We start from the raw sequence: 14,312 nt of genomic DNA, 5'->3' as shown, positions 1-14,312 counted from the left end.
TCTTTCCCTTCTCTCTCTGAGACGCAGACCTTATGGAAGCTGTGCGCTGGTGTGGGTCTGGTTCCAGAGTGAGAGCTTGCTCACACAGGGGCACACTTTCACTTCATCTTCCAGCCGGTTCACAACCGGCTGGCCTCAGGCTCTGCTTTGGCTACTGCCTTTTTCTCCTCAGCCAGATACACATTTTCAGGTGCCCTTCTAGCAGGTAGAAATCTGTTTGGATGTAAGAGAGCATGTGTTTGGGTGTTATGTAGAAGGTTAATTAACTGTTGGAAACCTGGTTCCTAACCGTAGAGATCAAAATGACTGCGAGTGCCCATCTGTAAGAACGGGATCATTAACCACTGTAGAAACACAGCCAAGAAGGTGTTCATTCTCTCAGCAAACATTTGACCACCCGCTCTGCATCAAGACTGTTCCAGGTCCTGGAGATATCCTGCTCCCTAGAGTTTACATTTTTATTTATTTTTGCCAGAGAGCATATGTGCTCACCACAGACAGAGAGAGAGAGCATCCCTTCAGGGGGTGTGGTCACACTGCAGTTCTTTTTCTTCCACTTCTCCATCCTGTCAGGGTTTTGTGAACATATGCACACGTGCCTGGTGTGTTTTCCAAGCCACTGAGTTGAGATTTGAACCACAGTGGGTGATGGGAGATTTGGCTTTTTATGTACAGTGCTTAACTGCTGCACTGCAGAGTCAGCCCTGGAGTTTACATTCTAATGAGGCAGAGAGAAAGAGAGAATAAACCACATAGTGAATGCAATATATAGCATATTAGAAGGTAGGTGCAAATGAGGAGAAAAGTAGCAGGGGAGGCAGAAAGGAAATGATGGGGGGAGGGCTGTGAAATATTAGAAAGGGAAGTTGGGAAAGGTCTTAAGGAAAGGTGACATTCTAAGAAATACCTAATGGAAGCAAGAGCCCAAGCCATGGCTGGTGAGAGTATGTCCCAGGCAGAGGACATAGCAAATGTGAGGGCTTAGAGATGACCTGTTCAATGGACAGCCAGTTGCCTGTAGGCTGGAATTGACTATTCGCCCACAGTTGCTGCTTTTCACATTTTCTCTGCAGAGCAACCAGGGCCTAAGGCCTGACCGAACATAGTGCACGTTAGCTATTTCTTATATAGTCATTCTTCCATATCCCTGGGGGGCTTTGTTCCAGGACTTAGCTGAATGAAAATCAAGTCCCATATAAGAGGGTGTAGTATTTGCATATAACCTATGTACATCTTCTTGTATACCTTTAAGATTCTCTAAATTACTCATAATACCTAAGATAATATAAATGATATGTAAGTAGCTATACTATATTGTCTAGGGAATGATGAGAAAGAAAAAGTCTGCATATGCTCAGTACAGACACAATCATTTTTGAAAAATTATTTTCAGTTGGTTGAATCTGCAGATGTGGAACCTTCGAATACAAAGGGCCCACTGTACATGCTGGATTATGATTAACCCCAGAAAGAATTGGGGAAAGACAAATGCCTGACTCTCCCCCGAGTTATTCCAACTGAGTGGATCTGGGATGATGACCAGACAGATGTCATTGTGGACAACTTCCCAGGTAGTTTAGGTGATCCAGAGGTATAGAGATGCACTATCTAGCTCTAATCAATCATAATCTCCACCTTCACCTCAGTGAGAGCATCTGTGGATCCTCTCTCCAGGGCAATGAGACTTTGGAGCCATTGTGGTTGGTGTTAGATGGAGTTGTTTTATCAGCAGGGCAAAAGCCTGGTAGGCTAATGTTTTTATGTCTATGGCCAAGAATTGCAACATGGTGTGGGGTTCCTATAATTTTCAATTGCACTTAAATTTGTCCTTTACTTTCCTCCCATGAGATCTAGTCTCTGTCTTCAGCAGCTTTTAGTTACTCTATTCCATGTCTTCCTTTATCCAAGGAAGGGTTAAATAAGCTAACCATAGGTACGGGTGGAGGGATACATGGGGTTCACCAGGAACTTGAACACAACTCCTGCTCTCTGCATGTTGGTCTCACACTCTGTCGTTCCTGCAAAAGAAAAAAACATGGCCACCCATGACTCTGAGTTTTATAGCTGAGAGCTTGTTATGAGAGCAAGTCTGACTTCTATTCTCTGAGCCTCAAGTCTAAAATGTTCCCAAAGTAGAGACTCAGTGGCCTGCTCTTGCTCAGGTGCCTCCTACTGAGTGGATCAAACATGACCAGTGTCATGTAAGAACATGGCAGTTCCTTTGGTAGCCCATCAGTGGCAACAGATGACAGTTCCCAAGAGAACGATGGAGTGAGGGCGTGAATGAATATTTCCTTAGATGTTCACTCCAGAGCTGAAACTTGCTTTGAAACCTTTCTTTTGAAGTTGATTGAGAGCCATGGTAATGCAAATCCTTAAAACTGGATAAACAGCCCGGCCAAATGTAGTCAGACTTTCCCTGCTCACCGTACTTAAAATTGTACTTCTCCCACCCCAAGCTCCCAGCTCTCCCTAGCGTGTTTATCCATAGGTCTCATTACCATGTGACATGCTAAGTCTTACGTATTTATCATCTCTTTTGTTCACTATGATATCAACCCCATAGAACCAGGGGTTTAATCTGTCTTGTTCACTGCTGTGTCCCTCACACCTGGGACACTGCCTGACACATTGCAGGCATCCAATAAGCAGTAAATGACCGGTAAAGTTTGTGTATATATTTTGGAGACCTATAGTTAGTCCACAGTCATGTTTCCTATGGCTTTTCATAATTAGGAACCCATAGGTTGAAAGCCCCACCTGAGCCTCCATTGGACGGAATCCAACCGTGATTCCAAAAAACAAACAGGAGAGGAGGGAGGCTGGGGTTGGCACAGCAGCTGCAGAGTTGGGAAGAGGGCAGCATCTGTATTACTCAAACACAGCCGTATCCCTGGGGAGAGGGTAACCCTGAGGCTTTGCAGGTCTTTTCAATATCTTGGATTAAATGAACTGTGAAATATTTGTTTTATTAGAAGAGCTTGGGTTTGTTTCTGAAGCTTTAAATTGTGTCTGTTCTGGGCAGCTGATATGGAGCATAGTGAAGCGTGCACAGTGTTTAGAAAAACTCACAGGGACCTCCCCATTATTTGCAGCCTGTCTTCACAGTCCCTCTCCTTCCTGCTCCCAAACCAGCAAACCTTCTAGCTGGTACAAAGCACTGGGGAAAGACAAGCTTACCTTTGGTAAAGGAATGTAGAAAGGAGCAGCCTCTGATAGTGCTGAGTGCAGAGGAATTCAGGAAATTCTTTTTAAGGGAATGCCTGCAGGTTATAGAGTTTCGGCCAGGGCAAGTGTATTGAATGAGGATAGTACTGGGAATTTGGGAAGAGTTAGTTTCTAAAGCTAACAGAAATTTGAGAACTTTTATGGGACTTGGAAGAAAAGCTCCTCAAATGTACAGATAGGCTGAAAACAGTTCCAGAGCATCTCCTTCCAAGTCTATTGATTGTAAATTACCTTCTCCACCTGTGTCTAGAAAAGCTGAGGGCCTCTGAGGTTCCTAAGAAATTACTACTTTCTGAGTGGGAAATGACAGAGCCCAAACTCCAAGGTGAGTTTCCATGGTAAATGCAAAGGGATCCTTCACATTGTTAGCTACATGGAACTGCTCTTTGCCTGCCAGAGATTTGTCATAACGTGTATCTGTGCCCCACTACTTATGACATATGCTACATGCTTATGTGAATGAATATGTAAATATGAATGTGTACATATGATTGTATGTGTATAGATGCATGGGAGAAGTTTGGGGATACATACTGTCCCAGGATTAAGTATTTAACTGTGGAGAGGAACAAAAAAATGGGGTAGGGAGAGATAAAGCTTTATGCAATTCTAAAATGCTTATATCCTTCTTTGCTACCAAAATGTATCTGTGTATTATCTGTGTAGTTTTAAAAACTTGCAAAAAAACTTTTTTTTTCAAAACTCCCCCCCAAAAAAAAAAATGAAGTCACTAGCTTATGACAGATTGATTGACTTTTTTTCTTCTTTTTTTTTGCTCTGCTCCACATCCTTTCCATCTTGAATGATCACAATGGTAGTGGATTAGGGAAGGAATCAGTTCAGACCATGTAGGAACCATTGTTTCTCTAATGACACTTACCTATTTTCTTATATATATTTTATTTGTAAAGCTATTCCTTATTCCTACAATATATCCTTCCCCAGATCTATTTTCAATTGCCTAATTTTGTTCATCCCCAAGGCCCATATCAATTAAAACACCACCACAAAGCTTTTTCTCATTTCTTCCTTACCCACTCATCCATCACTTAGTGAGTGCCTACTGAATGTGAAACTTTAGGTAGCATGGAGATTCTTACCCTCTTGAAAATAATACTATAAAGTGAAGAAAGATAGAAAATATGTAATCATGTAAACAAATAACTATAAACATTTAAATTGTAATGAATGTTAGAAAGAAAATAAACATGGTATCCTGGTAGAGAAAAGTGAGATGGAGAAGAATACTCCTCCATTGCAGCTGAGAACTAGTATTTTTAGGGACTGAGACTAATGACGATTTTCTGCTGAGACTTCACCCTCCAGACCCCATTCTAGAGTGGTAGGGGCCCCTGTATCCTTCTGTCTCTTTGTCTTTTCATTTTTAAAAATTAAAAAAAACTTAAGGTAGAGTATTTTAAAAATTTTTTTAAATAATTACTTTTTTATTTAACTTATTTATTCATTTATTCTTTTTTTTTTTTTGAGAGGTTTTCGCTATAGGGCGCATGCGCTTGCCAGACAGATAGAGAGAGACAGAGAGACAGAAAGCGAGAAATCACCCCCCAGGGGAGATGGTCATGCTGCAATCCCTTCTCCTCCATTCTCTCAGGATCTTGGGCACGCACACACACGCGCCCAGCATGAGTTTTAAGCCACTGGGTCCAGGACACGAACTGCAGTCGACTACGTGGGAGTCCAGCGACATAGCCATTAAGCTAACTGCTGGTTCCCTTTATTCATTTATTCTTAATTTGAACAGAAAAAGACACAGAGAGATAGAGAAAGAGACAGAAACTGAGAAAGCAAGCCACCAGGTCCAGGACTCAAACTGTGGTCGGCCATGTGGAAGTGTCCAGCACCTTAGCCACCACACCACATGCTGGTCCCTAAATTTTTTTTTTTTTTTTAAGTTAGAGAATAGGGACATGATACTCAGGTTAAGTATGATGATCAGAGATGGCACTTATCCTATGATTTAAGAGTGGAAAATGAGAGAGGTACCGTAAGGTAAGAGGGGCAGAGGGACCAAAACATATGATATCCTTTGCTTTTGAAACTTTGCTTATCACACTGTTTATTGTACTTGTCATTTTATGCTCCTATTTTAAATTTTTGTGTTTTATTGAAGTTTTCAGTTCCTTATCATGTATTAGGCACTCAATAAAGTAAACTGAGCATTCATCAACTCCTTAACAGGAAAAGGAGCTCCCTCATATTGTTTCAAAGACTATTTGAATTTTGTTAACACCTCTCTGAAAAGTTTCTAAAGATACAGAGATAATTGCCAAAATGATCTTCAAGACTGAATATTAAAATGGTTTTGTTTTTCCAATTTACCTCTGGCAGATCTTCATCCTGAACCATGAAAGGTCGCTGTTATCTACAAATCCAAATTCCAGTTGGGTAGAGACATAGGATAACCCTTTTATCAAAATGTCTCTCAAGATAAATTTAAATCCTGTTAAAGAGGAAGTATTTTCTTCCTTTCGTGCCCCCTTAGGCCTGTGGTCTTTTGTTTTATTTTGTTTTATTTGTTTAAAGAGAAGGTATACTTTCAGTAAACCAGAAATTGTTTTCTTTAATCAGTCTGTGGACAATAGAACACACCCAGCCTATCTAAATTAATCTGGTAGAAGCAATATAGCATTCCATGAAGCAGACTTTTGCTCACCTTTCATTGGTGAGATTTGGTTGAAATGGCTGTCTCTTACTGGAAGGTAAGCTGGGAAGAAGGATGCGGATGGCTATGTATTAACCAACTAATGGCAGCTGTCATACCAGCTCTTAAAATTCTCCCAAATAGTCACTTCTCCAGGCATATCATTTCCTGTGGCCTCAGTAGCTCTGAAAATGACTTGCATGCTTTCTTGTCATGCTAGTCATTTTGGTTGGGTTAATCATGGTCAGAACCAGGCAATGGCTGTACCGCTAGAGGTTTTTAAACAGGGAACAGAACCACTATGAGTGTGATAGGATAAAGAATGTTTTTGTAAGATTAGAGTTTACCAAATGTGGAAGGATAAGTAACGACTAGAAGTGGAAATGGGGGTTGTTGAATCAGGGAGAAGTCACTAACCAGCTCTCCTAACACATGAGCACAGAAGAACAAGTCAGAACCAACAGGGAAATCTGGGCAGCTGGGCATGTCCAGCTTCCGGGATGGGACTACAAAGGGATCTGGTGGAGAAGTTTCTGGAATGCTGCTGTCAGGAGGGCTCCAGGGTCACCGTTAGCCATTTAGTATAGCAGTCAGGAAGAAGCACTATGGGCAACAGAAATCCAGGACAGTCTGAAACCCATTGGTACCCCTTTTTCTGTCTTTCACGTTATCTCCTCAGAGAATAACATCAACGTGATTTGAATGTGCTCAGGTTAGCTTCTCAAGCTAGAATGTATCAAAGACAAGAGAATGAGGCTATGCATTCAAATGCACTTCAGCCATGAGACATCACACATTTTCACTGCAGCAAAAAGCATGTTCCTTAGGAAGAGTCTTGGCAGGTGTATCAGATGATGAAAATAGGTCCTATTCCAAAGGTAAAAATAGAATTATCAGGGGAGATATAAACCAATACCATTTTTGGAAATCTACCATGGGGAGGGAAAACAAGAACTTAGATTGTGGGGATAAAGAAGAAAGGATGTGGGCTGCCCTGTGGCCTAGTGATTAAGAGAGCTTGATCGCACATAGCCAACTGCATGGTTCAAATACCAGACCTGGAGGCTTGGGAACATGCCAGATACATGTGTGTGAGTGCTCCAAATCCTAATAGGATGGAGAAGTGGAGGATAGTAATGTGACCATGCCCTATAGAGGGATGATTTCTCCCTTTTGCACTCTCTTTCTCTCTCTCTCTTTCTCTGTGGTGAGTGCACACACTCTGTAACAAAAACATTTTTTTTTAAAATAATAAGCATGAAATAAATAAGAATTTAAAACATTTTTAAAAAGAATAGAATGGAATGTTAAAGCAGAAAGGAAGGGACACAATCCCCACAATCATGTCCCTACATAAGCTCTTCAAATATCCATTATTAATTATTGTTTAACTTGTGTTTCAAAACCCCATGGCAGCAATTTTTCTTAAGTGTGTTTTTCCTTTGGAATTAAATCTTTTATCTTTGTCTTGACTTGTATGTCAGCAAATGTGTAGCACTATGTTTAACTATTATCTCTTGTGTACTAAAGCACAAGATTGTTTAGAATAATTAAATCATGAGATGTCTCCTATACCCGTTTTAGTGCTGAGAGTCTTTTCATCTAGGTGATAAAAGCCAGACATCCATTAATCCACATCAAATTGTCTCATGATAACTTGAAAAATTACGAGAGAATGTTATCTAATCATGAAAATAAGTTAAATTCCTCCTTTCATATAAATAAGAATTGTGTTTTTATTTTTTCTATTTACCAGGCAGACAGGAGATCAGTGAGTAGGGCCATTTTTCTAGTCTACTATGGAACACATATGATATATTTATTGTTTCTAAGATCTGTTCTTTAGGATAGATTTGTCAAAAGAACAGCCTGACCTATGCCTTCACTGCGTGGCAAGCTGAATGCCAAACAAATGTCTCCTTCTTTCAAAGACACTGTTCTCTTCTGTTTAGGCAGAAGATGATGCTGGCTTAACTTAGCAGCAGGAAATTGTCTGAGCAGGATACCTTCCGATGGCAAACTTATTTCACAGACCTTTGTAGAGTAGGTAAGTTTTGATGTCAGCCCTCGCTAAAGCAATAGTTCCAAACTGATTTCCAATTATCACTGTCCAAAGGGGAATATTCTAATACAGCGTTTCCTTATAAAAATTGTAACCCTAGAGAAGTCACATTTTTAAAAAGAACACGACTTAAGGGTATATACAAAAGCCAGCATTGTAAATTCCATGTTGCTCTGGCCATGGAGAAATAAGCAGATGGAATATATTGGAAGGGCTGAGGGCACAGATGTCTTCTTGGCTTGTGTTCAGAGTGAAAGAAGAAGCCCATTTTGTAGCTGAGTCTTTGATAGGAGACACCCAGATACACAGAGGGCTGAAAAATCAAGTGCACAAGGTTTAATGAACTGGTTTTCAAGACAATTATTACAACGTTGAAGCAACAAGTTATTGTTTGGGAGCATACTCTTCTAACTAATTCAGGCATGTGCTTTGAGTGGGAAAAGCTTTTCAGTGGTGATTGAGCTACATAAAATGTCCTTAGGTCTTCTTCTTACAGCAGCATCAATATTGCTTTGGGAAAAAAAAAAAAAGAAAGAAAGCAAAAGAAAAGACAAAAGTTTACTCTGTTGAAACCCTCTGTCTTTGTTCATTGCATATATTGTCTCCGTGGTGTTTAATAAACTGGGAGCAGGTGTTTACTGTGTAAATCTTTCCTTAAAAAGTAAAAAAATAAAATCAGCTGCTATACTCAGTTTAAGGATCATATTCCTAAGTGAGAAGCCAAGAAATATAACTTCTATTGTTTGATTCTTGCTACAAAATTAGGTAGACTTATTGCACCAAAGGTGAGAGAATAAAAGCAAAAAGGAAAAGTTGAAATCATGAGTAATCTTTTTATCAGATCTCAGTTCATACGTTATAGTAAAACTTTGTAATCATATGTAAGAATTGTGTATTCTTTCAAATATTACTGCTCTTTCCTCCCAGAAATATGTTATAGATACTGTTCCTTGTCCATAAAGGCAGATAGAAGTCGCCAATTTTAATGGTTGCCTATATTTTATCTAAGCTATAATTTAATCCCACCTGGATAGCATTTATGAACACTGTGATTGTTTTAACCTCTATCTATCCATCTGCCCATGCATTTATTTTTCTCCAATAGCGTGGCAATGCTGATTACTGCACACACTTCTCTGTGTACTTGCCTTATTATTTCTTTGGATTAAATTCCCAGAAGTAGAATAACTAGATCAACGGGTCTGCACAAGTTTGACTTTTGATAGATATTGCCAAATTGCCTGCCAAAATTTCATACCCGTAATACTCCCTTCAACAGGGTAGGAGAGTGTCTCTTCTCCATATGCTTCCTAACACTGGGCAATATCAATCCAACTATGCTCTGCCAAGTTGAAAGGCTAAAGCAACCATGGTAGCAATTCTCGTTTTCATTTGTCTATTTAAGATGATGATTGAGTTTGCACGTCTTGTTCTATGTCAATTAGCCCTTTGCACAGAACATTATGAATTCTCTGACTATGAGCTTCCATTGAGCATATATGCACTTTCCTGATGTTTTAAAGAGATTATATAATACAACCTGAAAGTTAGTATGTCTGACATGTAATCCTGCCTTACACTAGCTAATGAATGAATTACTAATTCCCTCAAGGTGCATCTGTAAAATGGATAACCCAAGCATAGCCACAGGCCACTTCTGGTACAGTCCTGCATAATGATGTTTGTGTCAGCAATGAACCACGTACGCCATGGTGGTCCCATAAGATTAGAATGGAGCTAAAAACATGACTATTGTCTAGTCATGTCATAGCCTTTTAACATTGTTGCTTGACACATTACTCATGTGTTTGTGGGGATGCGGGTGTAAACAAACCTACTACATTGCCAGCTGTATGAAAGTATAGCATGTACAATTAGGTACAGTACTATTTATCACTAGATAATAGTAATACATTATGTTATTGGTTTATATTTTTACTATATTATACTTCATATTATTTTAGAATGTAGTCATCCTACTTATAAGTGGAAGTTTACTGTAAAATAATGTATGTTGTTGGGGCCAGCAGTTGTGGTGGTGGCTAAGAGCACTGGACTCCCACATGGCCGACCGTGGTTTGAGTCCCGGACTCGGTGGCTTGCTTTCTCTCTTTCTCACTTTCTCTCTTTCTCTCTCTCTCTCTCTCATTCTGTCCTTCTCTGGTCAAATTAAAATAAATAAATAAATAAAATAAAGTTCAATAAAATAATTCTTTAAAGAACATTAATAATATATGTTGTTAGGCCCGCAGCAACCTCATGGAGCCTCTGTTCAGTGTTTCTTTCTTTTTCTCTTTTTTAGAAGGTTTTTTTTTTGTTTGTTTTTTGTTTTTTGTTTTTGCTAGAGGATACGTGCGCTTGCCAGAAAGACAGAAACATAGAAAGCTAGAAAGCTAGAAATCACCCCTCAAGGGGGGTTAGCCATGCCGCAATCCTGTCTTCTCCATTATTCTCCTCTCGGGATCTTGGGCACACATACACATGCACCCGCACCTGGCTTGAATTTAAGCTACTGGGTCCAGGACTCGAACTGCAGTTGGCTACATGGGAGTTCAGCGACATAGCCATTACGCTAACTGCTGGTGCCCTGTTCAGTGTTTCTTGATTGCATCATCTTGCATTGTTTTGTTCATCATGGTCCTTCCAGAGGAGCAAAATGTAGAGGTGGGAGACAGTGATATTGATAATCCTGACCCTGTGTAAACTTAGGTTAATGTCTATGTTTGTGTCTCAATGTCAAATTTGAAAAAGTTAAAAAGAGAAGATTAAAAAATGTTTAAGTAGATAAAAGCACATAGGAAAAGAAGATAAAGAAACTGCTGTTGTACAACTGTTCAATGTGTTTACATTTTAAGCTAAGTGTTAATTATAAGAGTCAAAAAGTTAAAAAAAAAATGAAAAGTTTTTAAACTAAAGAAGTTACAGTAAGCTAGGGCTAAGTTATTACTAAAGGAAAAAAGTATATAGACTGAGTGCCGCCTATGTGTACAGTATTTTGAAAGTTCACAGTAGTGTACAGTAATGTCCTAGGCCTTCATAGTCACTCACCACTCTCATTGACTTACCTAGAACAACTTCCACTCTTGAAAGCTCCATTAGTGCCCTGGATGGGTTTACTATTTTTTTTTTTTTGTAGGTTTTTGCCATAGGGCACTTGAGCTCACTGGAGAGAGAGAGACAGAGACAGTGAGAGGGAAAGCAATAAATCACCCCCTCCCCCAGGGGGGATGGCCACTCCACAATCCTTTATCTTCCATTCTCCTTTAAGTATTTTGGGCACACATATACATTCTCCCAGTGTGATTTTCAAGCCACCAGGTCTGGGACTCAAACCATGTTTGATCATGTAGGAATCCAGCATCTTAATCACTACACTGCCTGCTGGTCCCATAGGCTGTCTAGTAAAAGAAAAATATTTTATACTGCATTAATACTCTATGTTTTTTGTGTGTTTAGATCCACAAATAATACATTGTTTCATAGTTGCCTACAGTATTCGATACAGTAGCATGCTGTACAGGTTTGTAGCCTAGGAGATAGTGTATACCATATAGCTTGGGTGTGTAGAAGGCTATACTACCTAGGTTTGTGGAAGTATACTCTATAATGCATATCTAAAAACATATTTATTTTTTAGAGATTCTTTTGAAGATTTTATGTATTTATTTATTTATATATTTATTTATTTCCATTAGTGAGACACACAGAAAAAAAGTGAGACAGACAGGTACATCCAACAGGTGATCACACAGTGACGTACCCTCAGCTTCAGCCAACCTGCCCCAGATCATGGGCATACGTGTGCTGAGAGTGTTCAGGGAAGCCTCTGGACATGAACCTGGCTTTCCCATGTGAGTCAGCCTTGTAAAGTGTTGTGCTGCTGCAGGGCCACCATCTGGTCCCAAGCAACGTATTTCTCAGACTGTATCCATCCCTGTCACTGAGCAACAGCACATGGCTGTATTACACAATTGGAAAGAGGAGAGTTTGTGTTTGTTTGAGTTTAGGAAGTTTTTGGTTATTCTTAAATTGTCTACTCCTGGGACCAGAGGATGGTGTGATGATTATGTTGCTGGACTCTCACATAGTAGACCATGGTTTGAGTAATCGGCCTGGTGACTGAAAACTCACATCGGATGGGTGCATGCCCAAAATCCCGAGAGGAGAATGGAGAAGGGATTGAAGCTTGGCCATCCACCCTGGGGGGTGATTTCTCGCTTTCTGCCTGTCTCTCTGGTAAGCATGCGTACCCTATAGCAAAAATCTCTCTCTAAAAATAAATAAATAGTCTACTCCTGGGACCAGTAGATGGTGCAGTGGTTACATCACTGGACTTCCACATGGCTGATTGAGGTTTGAGTCCTGGACCTGGTGGCTCACATTGTGTGTGTATGCGTGCATGCCAAAGATCTCAGGAGGAGAATGGAGAAGGGATTGCAGCATGGCCATTCCCCCAGGGAGTGATTTCTCATCTTCCCTCTCACAATCTCTGTTTCTTTCTCTGGCCAACGCACACACCCTAAGACAAACTCTCTTTAAAAAAAAAAAAAATAAGTAAATTGTCCATTCCCGTGGTAGGCAGCCATAAAGTGACCCAAAATGATCCCCGCTTGCTGGTAGTCACATTGTTTGGGTGATCACTTCCTGCAGTGTGAGCGAGAACAGAAGACAGCAGAAGTGATGCCATGTCACTTAGGTCACTAAGATCAGATTTAACACAAAAAAATCTCTGGCTCTGTCTTCCACAGTCTTTTCTCTCTCTTGGCTTTTGCTCTGGGGGAAGCAAGTACCATGTAGTTAGTACTCTATGGTGAGGTCCGTGTAGAAAAAAACGGATGTCTTTGGTTAACAACCAGCAGGAAACTGGGACCTGCATGGAAGCTAGTGAGCAGGGAAGCAGGTGGTCCGCCATCCAGTCTGGAGAACAGCAGCCCCAGTCTGAGACCCTGATGCAGAGACACCCCACCAAGTTGTGGCCAGATCCACGACCCTGAGAAGCTACAAGAGAATAACTGTTGTTTTAGGCTATTTGGGGCACTTTTCTGCAGCTATGGTAACTAAGATGACTCCTGAGTTACCCTCTTGGCAGGGTCAGTGTCTGAGCTCCTGTCTTCTGCTCCTGCATTACCCCTCTGTCATCACCGGTCACCACTTGAAACTCTCAGGCTCTCATCTCAATGGTGTTGGCCTGTCCTCTGCAGAGATTGGGGGAAGAGTAGATAAAAGCCTCCTGTATTAACCATGTCTCTTATTCTCTGTATTCTGACCAAGCCAGTGCCTACACCCCCAACCACCTCCTCCATTGGCCTTTCACACGTCAAGCCCCTATTCGGGTGCTTTAGTCATCCCTGGGCTGGGAGCTAGACAGCCAGGGCAGTGCTTGTACCCTAGAGCCTCCCAAAATTCTTCAGACTATCCTGTCTCATGACTACCCTGCCTTACTCATTTCTTCCGACTTCTCTGTGTGATCTCCCGGCCTCTTGTGGTATGACTCCTCCTTTTGAAATCCATGAATATCAGCTGCTATCTTTTTGATAGTTATTATTCCGTGATCTATTGGCCTTACCATATCTAAATAATAAGAAACCTGTATTAAAACAACACCCCTTTCCTCCCTCGAGCCTTTCTCTCTACACTATCTCCCTTGCAATGTGTGCTACATTGTTCGAGTTAAAGAAAAACTGGTTCCATGTAACCAAAGGCAAATACTATTTTACAGAGATCCATATGAAGAGCCAAGACGGAACAGAAACACTTTGGCAAGTGCACTTCCTCTAGGCAGATTCCCTGGCCTATTCATATCCGAACCAGCATCCGTTCCCCTCTGTCTATTACAAAGTTCAGGCTCGGCTTTAGGTTCACCAGTTTTTAAAAAATGGGGTCCGTTAGGGAACAGGCTACCCCGTGATAGTTATCCTAAGTTAAAGAAAAACTAGTCTAAACTCTGAAAATGTTCCTTTTAAAAATAATATTATTGGGGACCAGCAGATGGATGGCATAGTGGTTACATCATTAGACTCCTACACGGCTGACCACGGTTTGAGTCCTGGACCTGGTGGTTTGAAAATCACACGTAGTGCATGTGTGTATATGCCCAAGATTTTGGGAGGAGAATGGAGGAGAAGGGATTGTGGCATGTCCATCCCCCTGGAGGGTGATTTCTCACTTTCTCTTTCACTGTGTCTGTCTGTTTGCCTCTCTCTCTCCTGTGAGTGCATGTGCCCTAAGGCAAAACCTCTAAAAATAAATAAAATATAAAATAAAATAAAATAAAATTTGTTCTCCATACCTTTTTCACCTTTTCCCTCCTGCAAGTAAAAGGAGGAAAATAAAGAGATTGATACTCTAGTTATTTTACTC

This window comes from Tupaia chinensis, unplaced genomic scaffold (assembly GCF_000334495.1).
Source record: "Tupaia chinensis unplaced genomic scaffold, TupChi_1.0 Scaffold000499_1, whole genome shotgun sequence".
NCBI classification, from domain to species: Eukaryota; Metazoa; Chordata; class Mammalia; order Scandentia; family Tupaiidae; genus Tupaia; species Tupaia belangeri.
This window is presented reverse-complemented; position numbering follows the sequence as displayed.